This window comes from Miniopterus schreibersii (genome assembly GCF_964146895.1).
Source record: "Miniopterus schreibersii genome assembly, chromosome: 10".
NCBI lineage: Eukaryota > Metazoa > Chordata > Mammalia > Chiroptera > Miniopteridae > Miniopterus > Miniopterus schreibersii.
In genome coordinates, this window is record NC_138110.1 from 62,559,569 (window position 1) to 62,577,980 (window position 18,412).

Consider the following 18,412-nt stretch of genomic DNA (forward strand, 5'->3'; position numbering starts at 1 on the left):
GTTCCTTATAAAGCTCACCTTCCAAAGTGAGAAACATATTATGCACAGGTAAATGAATTTTAAAAAGTAATTTTGGGTAGCAGTAAGTGCTATGAAGGAAAAAGATAAGTAGCTGCCAAGAAGAATAAAAGAGGGGAGAACATTAGCCTGAGTGGTTCAGATGGTTGCAATGAGAAGGGAACAGTAAGTACAAAGGTCCTGAGGCAGGAAAGAGCTTGATAAATTTGAAGAAGGAGGCCAGGGTGGCTGAAACACTGAATGAGCTGGGGAAGGTAGGAGATACGGTGGGAAAGGTGGACAGAGCACTCAGGCCATGGTAAGGAGTCTAGGATTTCACCTGAGAAGAGTGGGTATTTCCCAGGACTTAGCCCTCACACCCTTCTTATGATCTCAGCCCCTCCTACAGCATTATTCTTCCACCCAGTTCCAGCCTCCAGCCATGACCTCATTCAGAGGGCTTGCCCAGGCACACACATACACCCCCTTTGGACTATGTAGACACAGTTGAGACCCAACATCTGCCATCTCCCAAGCCAGCCTGGTATAGATCTCTGGTCCCAAGAAGTTCCCAGTCTCCAATGTCCACTAATTATGGAGCCTCCAAAGAGCAGCTCAGTTATCTTTCACATTTACTCTTCCTGACCCCCTACATCACAAGTCTCAGGCTAGACTTCAGACAACAGCAGCAACAACCACACTTAAGATGTTGACAGTACTTGCCCTATGCCACACTGAATGTTCATCATCTAATTTAATTCTCACTTCAGGCTGAGGAGGTAGGAACTAAAAGTATCCCATTGTACAGATGAGGAAACTGAGGTTCAAAGAGATTTTAGGACATGTTCAGGGTCATATGCCAAAGATGGAACTTGTATTTCAACTTGGATCACTGCACTAAGAACCTAAATGTATCAGCTCTCTATTGCTGTTTAACAAATCCTCCCAGAACAGAGTGGCTTAAGTCAATAATCATTTATTTGCTTGTTTGTGAGGATTGGGAGTTTGGACATGTCTCAGCTGGAATAGTGCTTTTCTGTTGCACATGGTCTTGCCTGGGCTTACTCCTGCACTTGCAGTCCGCAAGTTGGCAAACTGGCTGGTCCTATGTGGCCTCATTCACAAGCCTGGCTGCTGACTGGGCCTTTGGCTTGAGTGCCTTGGCTCTCGTCCATGTGGCTTCTCCAGCAAGCTAGCTCAGGCTTCCTTACACGGCGACCCCCGAAAGGAGGAGAACAAAGGCAGCAAGGCCCCTCTTGAGGCCTAGGCTCAGAAGTGCTATAGGAACACTGTTACTGCTTTTTATTGATCAAAGCCCATAACACTGCCAGCTCACATTCAAGGAGAGAGAAAATAGACTCCATCTCTTGATGGGGAAAACATCAAGTCACATTGCAACCAGTCGTGTACGGGGATGGGTGGAATTGTTGTGGTTATCTTTGCAAGCAACATACCACACTAAGTGACCATATGTATAGAACTGGCTAAATAAATTACGGTATAGCTGTACATGGAGCTGTTGGCAATGATAAGAGCTAATTTTTTTTTTTTTGAGCACTTACTATGTGTCTGACACTTCACAATAGGCCATACATACATTAGTTCATTTAACCCTCACCAGGAAAAATGGCTTTCACTTCTTATAAAGGAGATTAGTGGAACAATTGGTGAAATCTGAGTAAGGTCTGTATATTAGATACCAGTACTGTATCAGTGTAAAAATTCCTGATCTTGGTTTTTGTAAGAGATTGTCCTTTTAGGAAACACACACTGGTTTTTAGAGATAAAGGGACTCACATCTACAACTTACTCTATAAAAGTTTAGGCGGAAGGAGGAAGAAAGAATCATAAAGCAAAGACGGTAAAATCTGGGTGATTGGTATTTGGGTATTTTTTGGGTATCTTTTCTGTAATGGAAGGAGAGCAAGTAGAGACACTGAGGCAGTGGGCACAACTTTTTGAGGGGTTTTGCTTTAGGACTGAGAATGGGGTGGTAGGTGGAAAGCAAAGTGGGGTCAAGAGAAGTTACTTAAATGCAGAAATATTAGCATATTTTTATGTTGATGAGAATGATTCAGTAGATTGGAAATGATGATGCAAGAGGGAGAAGACAGAGAAAGATGGGATCTATACACAAGATGGGACCATGGCTTGGGGCACAGATAGTCGGTCCATGGTCACAGAGGAGGGGCCAGAGTATTTATAAATGGAAGCTTTCAGAAATGTTTTCTGATTGCTCTAATTTTCTCTGAGAAATAGAAAGCAAGGTCCTCAGCTAACTAAGAGTAAGAATGGGGGAGAAGGTGATGGAGGTTTGAGGAGAAGACTTGAAGGAATTGCCTGGGGAGAATGAATGGACTGAGGGAACCGCAGTGTAATTGTCAGACCCCATTGGGGCTAGCCACGGGGGACGGAAAGTGAGACCAGTCCACATGGTGGAGTGTTGTTTTTCACCCACATCCCACTGCAGGGGAATAAACACAGAGAGTGGGCGTCAACCATTGGGTGTTTAGCCAGAGGGGGCAGGGGCATCTCTTCTGAGTGTGCAGTGCATGGGGATAATGACTCCCCACGGGCTTTGATCAGGGAGGAGGAAGGTGAGGATATGAGGGAAAAGGTAGTAGGCTCAATGAATCAGAGGTCCCAGTGAGGCTGAAGGATTGTCGGAGTTGGGGTACAGGAGAGAGTGAGCTGGAAAGAGAGGAGGTGATGGACAGGCTTGAAACTCAGGTAATAGCGGGGGGGAGGGGGTGCAGGTAACGAATGTGACAGGTCAACTGCCTTGGACTGCCATGGTGGAAAGGCCCCGAGTTAACAGCCAGCCATTGAGCCTTCAAATAACTACAGGCCTGGCCAACATCTGACTGCAACAAAGACCTGCCCAGCTGGTCCTTTCCAACATTCCTGACTCACATAGCAATGAGGGAAAAAGTGGTTGTTTTAAGCCACTAAATACTGGAGTAGTTTGTGATTCAGCAATAGTAACCAAACAGAATTGCTGGTTCCACTTTGGTTTCAAGGGCATATTAAGTCCTAATGCCCTATGGCATGGGTTTTCTGTAATGAATTAACTTCTTCCATTTGGTAGTTGGAGACACCAAAGTTCTGAGAGGTTTAGTGACTTACCTAAACTTGCACAGCTAATGAATAGTGAGTTGGGCTCTGAGCTCAGGCAGTGTGACATGCATAGGCTGTCCCCAGTGCATGGCACGGCGTCTGGCATGTGTAGGCATGCTGAACGGTGACTTGAATTGTGCCTGGGATTCCCTCTGCCTTCCATTTCCCCCAGTTTTCTTCTTCCTTTCAAGTTGTCTTGTACGTCTTAGTCCACATGGTGGAGGAGAAGGGCCATCTTTCTCCTCTGAGTGGCCATTTAGTCTGATAGTCAGTAGGTTCTCTTGAGTACCTACTTTAGGGCAGACACTACTCTAGGTTCTCAGTACCCAGAAGAAAACAAATCAGAGTCCCATTGGAGCTCAGCCAAGTGGGGAGAAGATAAACGAATCTATCCTCACAAACTGGGATTATTGCTAGGAGAGATCAGCAGGTGGGCTATGAGAGAGCATAACCGGAAGAGCTGACCTAGCTGAGGGAGGGAGGAAGAGTTTGCCTAGTGAACGCAGCAGGGAGTGAGTCTTTTATGGGCTGACCAAGGAGGAAGAGCACACGGGCACAGGTCTTGAGACAGGAACATGCCTGGCGCATTAAAGGCCTGTGGAGGAGCCCAGTGTAGCCTGAACATACATGGGGAGTGGGGAGTGGAGGGAACATTGTGGGAAATGAGATAGGAGGGGTGGCAGTATCCTGTACACATGTAGGTAGACGAGTTTAGCTTAAGAACAATGGGGAGCTATGGAAGGGTTAATCAAGGGAGCGACTTCATTGGATTTTACATTTAGAAAAGAGCTTTGGCTGCTGGGTAGGGAGTGAGAAGGAGGGAAGCAGGAATAGTCTACATGAGAAGGGATGGTGGCATAGAATGGAAGTTATGGAGATGGAGAGGAATGGATCCATTTGGGACCTGTTTTGGAGCTAAAGTCCACCATAGGGAAAGTGAGGTCCAGTGCTTCCAAGGACAGCACCCCTCTTCCAGCTCTCCCAGCCTTGGGGCCTTCAGATACTTCTGCCCTGTGGGGTAACATGTGGGTGGTTGGATTGGGGGATAGGTGGCCAGGAAAAGTGACCCCTGACCTTTTCCTGGTGACCTGAGATATAGAATTAGCCTTTGAAGGAGCCAAGGGGACCTTACCGGGAAAAGGGACCATTGAATCACTCTCCATTTAACCCTGGGCAGCTCACTTCCCCCATATGAGCCATAGTTTCTGCCTTTGCACCTACTACACTTTGGTGACATCACCCCTATTTTACAGATGAGAAAACAACCTCAGAGAGGGAGAGTTACTGTCCCAGGGCCATCCATGAGTAAGTGCCATAGCCAAGATTGGAACCCAGCCAGAACCTGTGCTCTTGACCTCCCAGCTCCCCCATGTGCCCATCCACCCTCTTCTAGGGGGCCTTCAGGCTTAGAGATATTCAACTCACTTAACATGGACTTTTCAGCAGGCCCAGGACATCCAGGGCTGGATGCTGGATTGTTAGGAATATGGGCTTGGATTCTATTTCCAGTCCTACTTGGGGACATTATTCTGTCTGAACCTTTTTCCCCCTCTACACCGCATAGTGCCTGGCAGGGAAACTATGAGGATATAACGATGTGTACATGGAAGTCACTGACCCAGCACAGTGCCTTTTGAGTGTTTGCTGCCACTGTGGTTGTCATTGCAGTATAACTGTGGGTTGAAACCAATATTCCTTTTAACAACAGTTGTAATGCTTTTTTTTCTTTCCAAAATGAAATTCCTGGGTAACATAACCTACTGACACACCTAATTTTCAACATAAATAATATCCTAATTGTAATATACAATAAAATGAAAGTAATTTAGAATAAATGACTATGTAAATATTTGGGCACAGTACATAGGAAACATCACAAAGTAATTGGGAGGTCATGGCTATGGGTGGAATCACCATGAATCTTCCACCTGCATCAGAAGCTTGGGTAACTCAAACACCACGACCTCATGGCTGTGATTGTCCAAAATGCGAGCAGCTCTAGGTGAAGTTCTGAACCGTACACAACCCAGTCCGCCAAGCAAACACATTATATGTTAGAAAAGGCAAAATTATAGAGACAATAAAAAGACCAGTGGTTGCCAAGGATTTCGGGGGTTGAGGGGAGGGATGAAAAATGGAGCACAGGGCATCTTGGGGGCAGTGAAATTCTTCTGTGTGATACTATAATGATGAATACAGGACATTATGCATTTTTCAAAATCCACAGAACTGTGCAACAACAAGAGTGAACCTTAATGTACACTATGGATTTTAGTTAATAATAATGCATCAATATTGGTCCTTCAATTGTAGCAAAGGTATCACAAGGTATTAATAATAGAAGAAAACCGTGTGTGCTGGAGAGAGGGAGTAGGAGGTATTTTGATATTTCTGCACAATTTTTTTGTAAATCTAAAACTGTTGTAAAAAATAAAGTCTAGTAAAAATGAACAAAACCAAACCAGACCCCACACACATAGTGTTTGCATGTGAAACAGAATTTGGTCCCAGGCTTAGATAATTAAAAACAGGGTTTTCATCTATGCCAAATACTAGAGGGAAATTTGAATACCACATAGGACTTGGGACCCGTTGGGGGTTGTCTGTACCCCTGCTCCCCTCCTGCTATATGCCTCCAGCACCCCCGGATCATTGGGGACTGCCCAGGCTCCTGGTGGTGCTGCCCCACTTAGGATCTTGGCACTAGGCCTTTGCCCTCTGTCCCTTTGCCATGAAGAGCATCCTTCAGAACTCACAGCCACCTGCTTGCTAATCTTGGGTAATGGATAAATGGTCACTTGATTGAAAAAATCTCCCCAGCCTCAGGAACCTCAAGTTGCCACTGTGGACACAGCTCGCCCTTCAGTTTCCAGAATTCCTACTTCAACTCTAGACCCCAGCCACTTACTCATTGTGTGAACCTGAGTAAGTCAGATCATTTCACTGTTCCTGAGTTTCCCCATTTGTGGGAAAGAGGGTGATAATATTTGCCCCACTGAGTATATTCATTCATTCAGTAAATATCTATTGAGCACCTACTGTTTGTACTGGGTATACAACAGTGAACAAAAGAGATAAACATCCCTGCCTTATTGAAACTCACTGTCTCATGAGGATAGACAGAAGTCAAATAAATACATAAGATAATATCAAGGATGAAGAAAAGGAAGACAGGGCCACAGACAGGAAGAAAGTAGGGCAAGAGCTCCACAGTGCGTGTAGTCATGGAAGGCTTCCAAGAGGAGGTGGTATTTGAAAGGAGACCTGAATGAGTGAAGGAGCAAGCGATGCAAGTGTGGAGTAAGAGCATTCCAGGCAGAAAGAACAGCAAATAACAAAGCCTTGAGGTGAGAACATGTTTGGTGTGTTTTAGAAATAACAAGGAAGCCAGTGTAGCTGGCAGGGAGTGTGTGAGGAGAGGAAGTTAGGACAGAGCAACTGTGTAAGGAATCGGGGTTTTATTCCAAGCATAGCAGGAGGAAGCTTGAAGTTATTGACTGGGGAAGCCCTCCCATGTTGTGTGTCCTTGCATGAGAAAAGTGGGCGGGCACACTCTAAAGCCATCTTTCTGTTCATGACCCTGGTCTGGGTCCTTTCAGTGGAAAGTGTCCTTCCTCTTCTCCTTGGTGTCAAAAAGGGCTGCTGGTGGAAACAAGTTAGGCTGTAGTTCCCATAAAATGCCACCAGGTGACGACTCTAGGTTGTGTTTCTAACTTGTGGATTACTGATTCCAGAGCAGTGATTCCCAAACATCCTCAGATGGTCTAGAGGGCTTGTTAAAACACTGATGGCTGGACTCCACCTTCAGAATGTCTGGTCTGTAGTTCTGGGGTGGGGCCCAGGAATCGGCATTTCTAACAAGTTCCAGGTGATGTTGATACTGCTGGTTCTGGGACCCCACTGTAAAAATCTGTGGTTGGAGCCCTGTGGTAGAAACACAGGTGGGGTAACAAAAGTGTCTGACCAAAACACTCCAAATCTTCCCATCATATTTAGAGTTAAATCTAGGTCTCTTGCCAAATCCTCCCTCCAACCCTCCCATTTTTCAGGTCCTGCTTTCTTCCCTCATCTCATCTCCTGCCAGTTGCTAAACTGGCCACAATGTTCCTTGAAGCCTGACCTTGCATCAGGGCCTTTGCACATGCCTTTCCCCTAGCATTTCCATTGACTGGCACTCTCACTCCTCGTCTCAGCTTGAATGTCACCTCTTTGGGGAGGCGTCCTCGGCCCCTTTCTAAAGGTGGCAGCCCTGCTCGTGTCCATCTTGTTCTTTTCCTTTTTGGTGCTTGTGGTGATTTTTGATTATTTAGCCTCTATGTCAATTAACCAATCATCTGTCTCCTGTCTAGACTTTAGGCCCTTGAAGGCAGGGACTATGTCTGTCTTGTTTTCTGCTTTACCCCAAGTACCTAGGACAATGCTTGGCAGCAAGTAGGCCCCCAAAAAATAATGGTTGAATAAATGACAAGGTGAAGGGATTAAGCAAACAAACAAAAAAGTCTCATAGACACAGCAGCATGGTGATCACCAGAGGGAAGAGGGTGGGGGAGGTAGAAGAGGGTAAAGGGGGGATAAATAGTGACAGAAGGAGACTTGACTTGGGTGGTGAAAACATAGTACAATACACAGATGGTGTATTAGACAACTGTACACTTGAAACGTATATAATTTTATTAACCAATGTTAGCGGGTGAGCAGGGACTCCATGGAAAGGAGACTTACGGATTGTGCGATGTGAGGCGTCACCTCACCCCACTCCCAGGCCTGATGCACAGAGTGCGTTGGGAGGACATGAAAATGAACAAGACCACGTTTGCAAAGAGTTCACTCTCTTTTGAGTGTTCCTAGCTCCCAGCCCACCACATTGCTGAGCATAGGGGCTGTTGCTCAGAGTTCTGGGTTGCTGGGCAGAGACACTACCCAAATAACAAGCTGAGAGGCATGCAGCACTTTAAAACTTACAAAGTTCTTCTACCTCCATGATTGCATTGCATTCTCAGGTTGTAAAAAAAATCCCAGACTTGGAAATGAAACAAAAGGAGGACTGCACGGCCTTTGAGCGACATGCTGGAGCATTGTCCAACAGGCCCACTCAAGGTTAGTCAACTAACTCTCTAGGGGAACAGATCTTTGTTTGACTTGTCATTTCCTTATTTATTGGGGCTCAAACTCAGGGAAGTGATGTGCTCACTTGTAGATTTAAGTTGCAAGTCATTTTTTTCCAGTAGTAAAGATCACCCCAAAGGTTACACTTGTTTCGTCCTGTGGGACATTAACCAGCTTCAATTTGCAGACTCATTCCAGCATTCTGTCTTTCATTGGCTATAAACCTTTCAGATTCTCCTTAACACTTTGAAGCTGTTTCATTGGCCTGCTAACGAGTTAATGCTGGTGAGTCACATATGATTTTGGTGTGTACTCACTTCTGATTGGTATGATAGCCATGTTTTTAACTTTTAGAAAATTAGCTTTTGGGACCAGCACCATCTTTGTGAGAGGGGCTGATCATCCCTGTTGTCCACATGAGTCTTATTGTCTCCACAGGCAAGAGTGGTAAAGCTGGGCCTTGACCCTTGGTTGGCCTGACCTCAGAGCCCCCAGTCCTTCGGTGACGCTACCTCCAGGTGCCCCACGCTGTTCTGGGCACTTTATAAACTCATCCAATTTAGTTCTCACGACTCACCACATGCAATGAAGTGTTACTCTTCCAATGTTACAGATGAGAAAACTTCGGAGAAGAGCTGGGAATGAAGTCACCCAATGTCACTGAACTCTTCCAAGGCTGATGTCAAGCATTTGTCATCAAACAGACCTGAGTTTCAACTCTGGCTTGCAGTCTCCCTGGCTGTGTGACCTCAGGCAAGTTGCTCACCTAATTTCTCTGAGCTGCATTTTAAGATGGGAATAAGAACCCATCCCATGGGGCAGCTGCTGGTAATGTTTACAGACAAATCTAGTCGTTCCCCCCCCCCCCCCCCCGCATTATTCAGTGTCACCAGCCTCTCTTGTTTTGGAATCAGGAGGGAAAGTGAAGTTCATCTGTCATCAGCCATTGCCAGGCTGGCTGGGCTCAGAAGGATTCTGGAAGGATAGGCAAGTGCCTGGGGAAAATGGGGGAGAGGAGCTGCTGAGCAGGAGTGTGGGGGAGCTCAAAGGAGTCCCCAGTGTGCAGGTATGGAGGGCTGGACAGGGACTCTAGTCTGTGAGCCAGGAACAACAATACAGCTTGGGCTTTGGGGAGGAAGCCTGAAGCTTCCAAATCTGTAAAATGGAATAATAATGACTCTTCCCTGTTTGGGGTTATTTTGAGGCCCCTGGGGGACAGTGGGCTTAGCTGGAAGTATGCTGTTCTAGAGTGTTCTCTGAGACTTCACGCTTGTCTCAAAGTAAATGGACCCTTGACTGTGGCCTTTGTGAAACCTGAGGATGTTATTGATCATGTAATAAGGACAATGGTAGATAAATCTGCAACAGTTTAGGGCCACTGAGAGGTTGACCCTCAGAGTTCCTGCTCATTGGTTCAGAAACAGGGCACAAATACAGAGCCAAGGGTGGTTAGGGCTTTGCAATTTACAAAACCCTTCCACATTATTGCATTGCATCCTTGTGTTAAAACAAATTCTGAGGTACAGAGGGATTAAGTGACTTGCCTAAGGCTACACAGCTAGCAAGTGGTAGAGCTGGGTTTGGAGCACAGACGGCCTAGTCCCCCAGCTGGCCTCTGAATAGAGAGATGGGTCACATGGCAAGCTGAGAGACCTGTGGAGGGACCCGAGGTTCCTCTGGCCACGGTGGACAGACTCCCTGGAAGTTGCTGGAGGTGAGGGGAGAGGCTGGGGTGGGTGCTGAGCCTGAGGGGGAGGCTTTAGGACCCAGGCCAGGAGGGTGGGGAAGGAGAGGATGGAGGAAGGTACCTCCTTCCCCCAGAGCAGCTGAGGGGAAAGATAAAGCCCAAGGAGATGTTCTAAGGCCCAGATGAGGAGGAAAGGAAGGGGCTGGGAGTTGGAAGGAACAGCTGCAAAGGGAGGAAGCAGAGTCTGGCGTCCCAGGGGGCAGGGCTAGGGGTGGTGTGGGGGCAGGCAGTCCCTTGGACTGGGATTCTGGTCCCAGACCCCTGCCACTCCAGACTCCACAGCTGGAGGACCCTGAACTGAGCAGAGGTTTTTCTCAACAGATGCCCCTGTGCTAGGCAATCTAGGGGCCACTGAGGCAAGCCCAGGGTCCCTGTCCTGGGTGACTCACACACTCCGAGCTCAGCTGAATGACCAGATGGACACTGTCTGAGGCATGCATTCATTTGTTCATTCATTCATTCATTCAACAAATATCTATGGAGGGCTTACCATGTGGCATAGGCTGGGCTTCCAGCAGGAAACAAAGTCCCTCTGAAGAGAGACTAAGTTTCTCTTCAAGGAGCTGCCAGTCTCATGAGGAGATGAACAAAACACAGAAAACAAATCAGTGTACAGTCTTACATCAGACTGTAAAGCCAGTGAGGGGATGATGAATGGTTGGAGCAGAGCTGTTTTCTGAGGGTGGTCAAGGGGGACCTCTCAGGGCGGGTGACATTTAAGCAAAGGTCTGAAGGAAGCGAGGCAGCAGCTATGCGAATCGGAGGGGAGAGCGGTCCAGGCGGAGGGAATAGCCAGGGCACAGGCCTGGTAGCAGGAGCATGCCTGGCAGGAGGGAAGGCTGAAAGGCCAAGAGGCCATGCGGGTGGAGCGAGTGATGGAAGATGGCGGGCTGACAGCTGTACGGGGGCTGAAGCGCCAGCCCAGGGAGGCCTGTGTAGCTGGTTGGTCATTGAGGATGGCAGCTTGGCCAACAATTAGAAGCACTAAATGTGAAGGAAATAAAAATGTCTTAATACATGCTTACTGCTGTACTAGTCCGGCATTATCCCGAGTGCTTGATATTTACTGTTCTTGCTATAACTTTTAAGGTAGGTAGTTTTTTTCTTAATGTACATATCCATTTATAGCTACACAGATTATCTCTTTTTTTTCCTTTTTCTTTTTTATTGAGTCAAAATTTAATACCATAAAATTAACCATTTAAAGTTGACAATTCAGTGGCATTCACAATGTTGTACAACCACTACCTCTATCTGGTTTCACAACATTTGCTCGCCAAAAGAAAGCCCTGTACCCATTCAGGGTAAATAGTGTTTTTATCCTCATTTTACAGACGAACACAGACAGGTAGAGGTTGTCCCAGGTCACACAGCCAGGAAGTGGAACCATCTGGAAGGTTGAATGGTGGCCCCAGCACCCTCTCCCACATGGCAGGAATGGGGGTTCTGGAGCCAGGCTGAGTTCAAATCCCCCTTCTCCCACATGCCAGCTGTGCAATCTTGAGCAAGACCCCTCTCCCTCCACTTTTCTCCTTTTCTGTGAAGTGGAGATAATATGAGTACCCACCTCACTGGGTGCTGGGGGAAGTGTTACCCAGGAACAGTGTGTGCTCAATAAACAGCAGCCTGCGTTTGCTTCGCAACACTCTTTGCTCCTGGAAATAAGTTAGGCAGATGCCTAAATGTAACCCCAGCATTGGGGCTTATGAACCATCTGAAAGGAGGCACCCTCCATTACCAGAAAGAACGCAGTCTGACTGGTAAGCGATCATAGATTCTCAAGGTTGAGAGCATGGTGCTCATTTTTAAAAACAATTGTATCAAGATGTAATTAACATAAAATTAAAGGTATTCAGGGTTATCCATCTTAAGTGTGTCTCTTTCCATGGGTTTTGACAAATGTACACCCTTTGCAACCACCACCCAATCATGATACAGATCATTTCCATCACCCCCAAAGCACCCCTTCTGCCCCTCACCCATCAATCCCACCTCCTGGGCCACTGATTTGATATCTGTCACTATCACTTGGCTTTGCCTCTTCTAGAATTTCATATAAGTGGCATCAGACAGCATGTACAGTTTTGTGCCTGGCTTCTTTCGTTCATCTTAATGTCTCCAAAATTCATCCACGTTGTTGCAAGTATCAGCAGTCTGTTTCTTTTTATTGCCTAGTACTATTCCCCAAATATGGCTTAAACACCTCCAGTGAATCATTTTTTATTTGGTGCAGAACCTGCCCCCAGTACATGTCCAAAAATCCTCCTGCCTTCCCTTCCCGATCCTTGGGTGCAGCTCTATCCATGTGAAGGAGAACCCAGCCCTGAGTGGGTCCTGGGAGGGTGGAAGAAGCCCTCACTCTTGGGGTGGACCACCCCAAAACAAGCAAACCTCACTCTTGCCAGCACTGATTACTCTCTTAGTAAAGCTCTGCCACCTTCTCTTCTCCATGAACTCACTCCCAGGCAATGTCACTCAGCTCTGTGACTTTAGCCCACCTAGATATAGATCTAAAATGTAGATCCAGCCTCTCCCCTGAGCTCCAGATGCTGATATCCAGCTACCCACTGGTGTGCCCTACCCTGCTCCTCCTCTGTTTCTCCCTGACTCAGTAAAGGGGCCACCCAACACCCAGACACGTCCTTGTCTCCTCCCACCTCCTCCCTGCTGCTTGTCCACCAGCTGGCACCATCTCTAACATACACCTAGAATCCTACCTCCTCTCTTCAACCCCATCACCGCCTTCACCTTTCAGCTGAACTGCTGTGGCTGGAACCCCATCGAGCCACGTAGAAAATATCTGTTTCAGATTTGAGAGCTGATGGCCAGGGGTGGGTGTGGGCTTTTGAGGACACAGCAGGGAACCCCAGGTCTAGATATAAGTCCTGCCTATGCTGCTACCCATTGTGTGATCCTCAGCAAGCCACATCCCCCCTTCAGTCTCAGTTTCCTCCTCCCTAAAGTGGGAATGAATATATCTGCCTCACTGGGCAGCTGAGAAGGCCCAATGAGAGCATTTTGTCCATGGTGTGGGGAGGAGAAGAGGCTTCCAGGCGGAGGCAAGGATTTCATGCCACAGGTATTTATTGAGCGTCTACTATGTGCCAGGCACTTGCTTGGTTTGTGGATGTGATGGCAAACAAGAATATCACTGTCCTTGTTCTCAGAGCTTTAACGGTGGTAGGAGAACAGGAGACAGAGGAGGGCATCCCCTGCAAGGGGCATAGCACACAAAAGGGTATGGAGGTGGGTCGGAGAGGAGGCATTAACCAGAGTTCAGTCTGTGGTGGCTGGCAGAGCAAGGATGGGGAAGGGGGAGAAGCCATCTCCTACCCTAAGCTATGGGAGAACATAGGGGAACCTCAGACATCAAGTTCAGTTCAGGGCTTTTGCCCAGGCAAAACTGGAATTCCCTTTGTAGAGGGGCAAGGAAGGAGCGCTTGCTACCAGGCTATGGGGAACCACCTTCCTGTTCCTGTTCCTGTCACATAGCCCCCACTTGTCTGGGAGCCCCAGCCACATGCTAGAAACCTCCCCAGCAGGGACATCCTTCCCCAAGAGGCCAGGACCCTGGCAAAGTGTGGGGGGTGCTCATGACAGCACTTCCCATGTGGCCCCCAAATCAATTCCTGCTTGGGAATCTCACTTCATTGAGTCTCCACGACTCAGTTCTCTGCCTCTACGCTGGATTAGACCATGTCCTGGCTTAGGAGTTAATAAAAGACCCGTGTGTGTGTGTGTGTGTGTGTGTGTGTGTGTGTGTGTGTGAGACAGAGAGAGGGACAATATATGAGAGAACGAGTGTGTGAGAGATTAAGGTAAGTGTGTGTATGTGTGAGAGAGAATGGATGTAGTGTGTGTGTGTGTGTGTGTGTCTACAGAGCATGACCCATCACTTCTGCTGGGACCAGGCAGCTGGACTAATAGTCCGTTTCCCCCTGGTCTGGAAGTCCCTCCTGGCCCCCAGCTGCCCTGATGGGCCAGGTCAGCCCCCCCACAGGAGCCCCCAGCCGCTCCCCACTTGGCTTTCCTTGTATTGTGCACCGCCTGGTTCCTCGAGGAAATGGGGCGGCTGTTGGGTGCGGGGGCGGCCGCCAGCAGCCCCACCCCCTTCCCCCCATTGTCACTCCTGTCTTTGGCCCTTAGCCCCTGCTGCTGACACTAAAAATAGTCCTGCTCACAGGGAGACAGCCACACCCCTGAGTGGGCCTCCAGGCTTGGTGTGAGGTCAGGATTGCCAGCATAGAGCTGCCCCAGGGTGTGAGGGCCCCTCACAAGAGACCCAGGTCAGAGCACATTAGGGCTGTGTGACCTCAGGTGGCCTCCTTCCCCTCTCTAAGCCTCAGTTTCCTCATCTATAGAATGGGGATAAGGATACCTGCCTGCTGGGGCTGCCCTTGAGAGTGGACAGGAGTGTGGCTAGGTCCTGAGTTGAGTGCTCTGTTCTTGTCCTGCCCAGAGGGGGGTGCTGCCTGAGTATCTGGGGAGCTGAGGGCATAACAACATAGTTTCCTCCTCTCCCCTCCCTTTAGTGGCTGCCAGGGGCTTCCGACTTCCTCCGCACCCACGCAGGAGTCCAGAAGCGTCTGCAGGTTTACCGGGTGAGCCCTGGCAGCTGCCTTGTCTCTGCACCTCTGAGATCAGTGTGAGATCATGCTATGAACTATGTGGCCAGCCTGGGACTCGAACCTATGTCTTGAGCCTCTGAGGGCTCTGTTTTTTCCGCTTTAAGGGGCTGCCTCCATGCTGATGACTCTAAGGACTTCCTGGCTGGGATAACCCTGCCTTTTAGTCCATAAACACATGATTCATCAAAAAGGAAGATGTTGGGTAGTGGGCACTGACGTCTGAGCTGGGGGCGGGTAGCTCCCCTCAAGCCTGTGTGGTGGGCAGCTACCTTCAGATGCCACCAGTGGCCACTGATCTGGGCCTGCAAAGGAGGAGTTACCGGCCTCTTCCTCACCTTCTTTCTTCCTTTGTTCTTTTTTTCTCAGCTGTGAAATATTTCAAACATGGGTTCCTTTGTACATGTTCAGAGTCTTAAACTCTTAGAATTATTCTTGTCATACATTTCTTTGATTGTCTGTGTCCCCCACTAATCCTGGATCCTGGGGCAGAGACTGAGACTTTATTATTATTTCATGTATCCCCTAAACTAATAAATACTCAGGGTGGGAGTATTCTCCCACACAAACTCTAATAATGTGCAGATTTGTCTCCACCTACATGTATTTTGGAATTTGTGGGGACACCTTGTCAGCTAGTTTTGTCGTAAATCTTGTCCATTGGTTTTGGTTTGCTACCTAGTTGCTGTGTCTGCTTGGATGTGGGGATTTGGGAGGATTCAAAAACTGTTTTCCTATGGGCACAGCACCTTCCCAGAATCTTGACTCTTTCTGAATATATATGTATATGGAACATAAACCAAACAATGCTCAAGGCATTGAGTGCTGGGCTTCCCCCAGACCCTGGGGATGACTACTACTATAGTTTGGGGGTCCCTGCATCAAGCAACTTAGGCACCCTGCCTGGTTCTTACGCAGACACTGGTGTATCCTGCTTTTCTGACTGTGCTTAGCACTGTGTTTTGACTTTGTTCCAAGTCAGTATACAGAGAACTTCCCCATTTAAAAACAAAATGGCTGCATATAAAGAGGGGATTTTTAGCTTTTTGTATCATAAACCGCTTTGACATCTGGTGACAAGGGACCCTCTCTCATAATCATTTTTAAGCACATAAAATAAAGTGCATGATTTTATTTTAGGAAACCCACTATATTGAAATGTTATTACTGCAACAGTAACAAGGGTTCATGATGCCGTCATAGATGAGTTCCTTAAGCAGCACATTAAGTAGAAGGTGTGGATGCAGGTCTCAGGTCTTGAGCATAAACAATTTATGGAGGTGTCTGCAACCACTATGCTGTCATATGAAAGTGTCTTCAACTTCTACTGTGACAAAGCCACTGTGAACCCTGCTGTGGCTCATGATTCCCATGCGTACTTGGAGGAAGTGCCGTGTTTCAGTGAGAGGTTAGTGGATATGAAGTTGTTCTTTTTCCCGGGCAAGTTCACAGAGTCCCTGAGTTTGGGATCCCAGGTTCAACCCTGCTAAAGAGTGTGGCTGTCCCTGTCCCTCCTTTTATTCACCTGGTTTCTTATTGAAAAGTCACTCTGCTTTAGCATTTCTCCAAATCTTGTCATTGCACAGATGGGGAAACTAAGGCCCAGGCTGGTGAATGAACTGGGGTGGCAGAGCCCAGAGCCCTGACTCCTGACCCAGATGCTTGCCCAGCTCTTCCCCAACCAGGCTGGAGGCAGGGAGCTGGCCTGCCTGCCAGGAGCAGGTTGGCAGCTGGTGTCCTGTCCTGAGAGTGACCCGGCCCTGCTTGCGCCCTGCACCCCACCCTGGCCGGCACAGCTGTGGATGTGACAGGAGGCTTGGCTCCGGTTCACTCAGGCACATTCCTGGCCCAGCCACAATATATATTTTTTTTGGTGACTCTCCCACAACCCCCACCTTTACCCCCCTTTTCCTCAAAAAATGCTCTGTCTCTCCCCAGAGGTTCCCTTTGGGCGGTGGCTCCTGGAGGGAAATGTGGCCTGGATTTCCTGGAACATGCGGAGCTGGAGTCCCAGTGCTGGGAGGAGGGAGCTGCTGACAGTAGAGTAACACTGTGCCCCCCAACATAACTGGAGAAAGGGGGTGAGATGGAACCTCCATATTCCCATTCCATTGGGTCCTCGAGCAGAGGCACCTCCTGCTATAGTGATGGGGAAGTGAGATACCCTCCTAGAGAACGAGGGCTCTGTGACCTTTGGTGCTTTGTGACCTTGGACAAGCACATGTTCTCTCCGGAGCTCTGGTTTCCTCCATCCTTAGAGTGGGCCTGTGATCAGGACCTGCCAAGGCTGCTGGCTGGTCCAGTGAGACGCTGGCTGTGCTTGGGCCTTTCCTGAACCAGAAAGACTGGCATCAGCAAGTGGGGTGTTTGGGGGTAATTGAGGATGTAGGTTTGACATGTAGTTGGGGCAAGAGTGAGATGGGAGACCTTTCATCCTTCCCTCATTCATGTGACAAATTCCTGTTGAGCACTTATCATTGTGCAAACCCTGGGGCCCAGCTGTGAAAAGGAACCAAGTCCACGCTGCCTTCTTGGGCTCGTAGGCAAAGAGCAGACAAATAACACCCCCTTTGTGGTCAGGCAGGGATGAGTACTGTGGGGAAATATAAAGCAGGGTGCAAGGGTCTGGGAGGGTCTCTGCTGGGGTGACATGTGAGCAGAGACACGAATGAAGCAGAGGGAGCAGTGTGTGCTGAAAGCTCCGAGGTGGGAGCGATAGAGGGAAGGAAGGGCTGTGCGAGTGGAAGATGAGAGAGAGGCGTGAGGCCTGCAGACCCAGGCAAGGATTCACGGGAAGCCACCAAGGGCTCTGAGTGTGCGGGGACGCGGTCTGCAGAATGTACCACCTGGGGGTCCTATAGGAGTTGTGTATGTGGAGTGCAGCTTTGGGGCCCATCAGCTTGGAACCAGGCACAGCTCCTGCTGGCTCTGGACTGTGGGCAGGAGGCTTCCCTCCTCACGCCTCAGTTTCCTCCTCAGTAAAGTGGGGCTCACAGCACTTGGATGGCTAAGAGGAAGGACCCTGGAAGGCACAGCTACAGCTCTCCATGGTGGGAGCTGCTCTTCCTGTGAGTCGTCTTGGAGTGTAGCCCCTCTCTTAGGGGAGAGGCACTGGTGGCAGAGCCAGAGGCTGGTTTTGAACCCGGGTGTGGGTGTGGCTTTGAGTGAGGCTGCTCAGCAATTGGGGACATTGGGGTTATGACCTGGGATGGGGATAGCCCTCAGTCAGCTGTCACCCTTTTTCCTTTCTGGGTATAGAGCTGGATTTAGGGGAGCCTCTGGGGCATGGGAAGGGGGGCAAGAAGCCACCCTGAGATGTGGGAGGGAGGGGCCAACGGTCCTCCTGAGGTTCTCTGTGGTCTCAGGATGTCCTGCCAATCACTGACCCTTCCCCAGAGGAAGCTGGGACCCATCTGGTGTGCTCATTCACCCCCCTCTGTGCGCTGCCTTGAGCCTCAGGTTCCTCATCTGCAAGATGGGCACAGCAAGTCTCAGCCCTGGCAGTGAAGAGGAGTGTGGGGAAGCAGTGGTTTGTCGTGCATGAGGTGCTTGGACAGGACTCCGACATTGAGGTGGGAACCCACCTGCTTGGGCACTGTGCTAAGCACTTCCAAGCATTATCTGAAAGGCAGTGGGACTGTGCCACTCTACTGGCACCCTCAGTGGCTTCCATTTGCTCTCCAGGTAAAGAAAAAACTTCTGTCCCAGGTGCACCAGCCTGGCTCTTCTTGTTGGTGCCAACTTTGTCCTGGCATCCACGCCTTCACATTGCTCCCTGTGCCCTTTCCCCTTGGCCCAGGCGACTTCCACTCCCTGTTTA

The 18,412-nt window shown here is 48.8% G+C and overlaps 1 long non-coding RNA gene across 1 annotated transcript in view; it reads left to right on the forward strand.

The window, feature by feature from the left end:
• LOC308563245 overlaps positions 1-18,412 on the forward strand; it is a 35,876-nt gene that overhangs the window by 1,679 nt on the left and 15,785 nt on the right. Inside the window, exons 2-3 of the long non-coding RNA XR_013999762.1 lie at positions 8,115-8,211; positions 8,834-8,973. This is a non-coding gene — a long non-coding RNA (uncharacterized lncRNA). The remainder of the gene's footprint in view (positions 1-8,114; positions 8,212-8,833; positions 8,974-18,412) is intronic.